This window comes from Salvelinus namaycush, chromosome 3, assembly GCF_016432855.1.
Source record: "Salvelinus namaycush isolate Seneca chromosome 3, SaNama_1.0, whole genome shotgun sequence".
Classification (NCBI taxonomy): domain Eukaryota; kingdom Metazoa; phylum Chordata; class Actinopteri; order Salmoniformes; family Salmonidae; genus Salvelinus; species Salvelinus namaycush.
In genome coordinates this window covers 4,786,519-4,790,139 of record NC_052309.1, presented here as the reverse complement: position 1 = coordinate 4,790,139, position 3,621 = coordinate 4,786,519, and positions in this window count along the sequence as shown.

Genomic DNA, 3,621 nt, shown 5'->3' with positions numbered 1-3,621 from the left:
AATCACACCAGACCCTGCACTATACTACCCTCCATAACAACACACCAAGACCCTACACTATACTACCTCCAGAACACACACCAGACCCTGCACTATACTACCCTCCAGAACAATCACACCAGACCCTACACTATACTACCCTCCAGAACAACACACCAGACCCTGCACTATACTACCCTCCAGAACAATCACACCAGACCCTCACTATACTACCCTCCAGAACACACCAGACCCTCCACTATACTACCCTCCAGAACTACACCAGACCCTGCACTATACTACCCTCCAGAACAATCACACCAGACCCTGCACTATACTACCCTCCAGAACAACACACCAGACCCTGCCTATACTACCCTCCAGAACAACACACCAGACCCTGCTATACTACCCTCCAGAACAACACACCAGACCCTGCACTATACTACCCTCCAGAACAACACACCAACCCTCCACTATACTACCCTCCAGAACAACACACCAGACCCTCCACTATACTACCCTCCAGAACAATCACACCAGACCTCCACTATACTACCCTCCAAACAATCACACAGACCCTGCACTATACTACCCTCCAGAACACACACAGACTCTGCACTATACTACCCTCCAGAACAACACACCAGACCCTCCACTATACTACCCCCCAGAACAATCACACCAGACCCTGCACTATACTACCCTCCAGAACAATCACACCAGACCCTGCACTATACTACCCTCCAGAACAATCACACCAGACCCTGCACTATACTACCCTCCAGAACACACAACCCTACACTATACTACCCTCCAGAACAATCACACCAGACCCTTCACTATACTACCCTCCAGAACAACACACCAGACCCTGCACTATACTAGCTACCCTCCAGAACACACACCAACCCTGCACTATACTACCCTCCAGACAACACACCACCCTGCCTCTATACTACCCTTCCAATACACACAAACCTGAACCCTACCACTATACTACCCTCCAGAACAACACACCAGACCCTGCATCTAACTATTACCCTCCAGAACAACATCTCCAGACCCTGCCTATACTATTACTGACCCTCCAAACTAATCACACCAGACCACTGCACTATACTACTACCAACTCCGGAACAACACACAGACCCTAACACTATACTACCCTCTCAGAACAATCACCCCAGACCCGCACTATATACTACCCTCCAGAACAAATCCACCAGAACCCTGCACTATACTACCCTCACGAACATCACACCAGACACCGTGCCTATACTACCCTCCAGACAATCACAGCAGACCCTGCACTATGACTACCCGCCATAACAACACACCAGACCCTACATACTATACTGATACCCTCCAGAACACCACACCAGACCCTACCTTGCACTATACTACCTCCATAACAATCACACACCGACCCTACACTATACTTCCCTCCAGAACAACACACCAGAGCAGTACCCTGCCTATACTACCCTCCAGAACAATCACACCAGAACCCTCCACTATACTACCCTCCAGAACTCCCCACCAGACCCTCCACTAACTAACCCTCCAGAACTACACAAGTACACAGCCAGAACCCTCACTATACGACCCTACAGGAACAATCACACCATACCCTGCACTATACTACCCTTCCAGAACAACAACACCAGACCCTCCACTATACTCACCCTCCTAAACAACACACCAGACCCTACATCTAGACTACCCTCCAGTAACAATCACACAACACCAACCCTACACTATACTACCCTACAGACACACCGAGACCCTACACTATACTACCCTCCAGAACAACACACCAGACCCTGCACTATACTACCCTGCCAGACACTCACGACCAGCCCTACACTTACTACCCTCCGAACACACCAGACCCTAACCTATACTATACTACCCTCCCAGACAACACACCAGACCCTACATCTATAAACAAACTACCCTCCCGAACAATCACACATACCCTGCACTATCCTACCCTCCAGAACAACGCAATCCACAGACCCTACATATACTACCCTCCAGAACACACCAGACCCTCCACTATCTACCTCTCCAGAACCAATCACACCATAACCCTGCACTATATCTCCTACCCTCCAGAACAATCACACCCAGCATCACTGCACTATACTACCCTCCAGACAATCACACCAGACCCTACATCATACTACCCTCCAGAACAAATCACACCATACCCTCACTTATACTACCCGCCGAACACACCCAGAGCCGCTACAGCTATACTACCCTCCAGAACAATCACCACCAGACCCTGCACTATACTACCCCTCAATAACAACACACCAGACCCCTCCAATATATTACCCTTCCATAACAACACACCAGACCCTCCACTATACTACCCTCCAGAACACACTACCAGACCCCTCCACTATATTACCCTCCGAACAATCACACAGACCCTGCACTACACTCCCTCCAGAACATCACACCAGACATTCTGCACTATATTACCCTCTAGAAAAATCCACACCACAGACCCTACACTTATCTGACCCTCCAGAACAGCACACCTCAGACTCTGCACTATCTACCCTCCAAACATCCACCAGACCCTCCACTATACTAACTACCCCTCCAGAACAAGTCACAACCAGCACCTCCACTATACTTACCTCCAAACACAACACCAGAACCCTCCACTTATACATACCCTCCAGAACAATCAAAATACCAACCTACTACTATATACCTCCAGAACACCACACCAGACCCTACAACTATACTACCCTTCCCATAACAATCACAACCAACCCTACACGATACTACCCTCCCGAACAACACTACCCGACCCTACACATACCTACCCCTCCATAACAATCCAACACCAGACCCTCCACTATACTAACCCCCTCAAACAATCACACATACCTGCACTATACTACCCTCCAGACAATCACGGACCAGACCCTGCCCTATACTACCCTCCATAACAATCACACCAGACCCTACACTATACTACCCTCCAGAACAACCACCAGACCCTGCACATACACCTCCATAACAACACACCACACCCTACCATACTACCCTCCAGAACACACACCAACCCTACACTATACTACCCTCCAGACAGAACACCAGACCCCTACACTATACTACCCCTCCAACAATCACCCTAGACCCTGGCCAATCTACACTGATATACCTCCTTTCTTATCACTGGACGTTATATAAAATAAACTGATGGATATATGATGAAACTGGGAACCATAAGACTACCGAATCTTCCGAGAACAACACACCAGACCCTACAACTATAACTACGCGAAATATCTATAGCTAGCCCCAGTCATATAACAGAAAAACAAATAAATAACACAACCAGAACCACTACCTAATATACACCACATCCAGAACAACAACACCGACCCTACACTATACTAACCCTCCAGAACAATCCACAGGACCACTGACACTATAACTCCCCTCCAGAACAATCACCTACGTACCTCTTCTACTATACTAACCCTATTACCCTCCAGACAACACATATGGAACAGTACCAGCGGACCATGACCCTGCCACTATACTACCCTCAGACAATCTACACCAGACCCTACACTATACTTACCCTTTTTGTGCTGCGATCTTATTTGC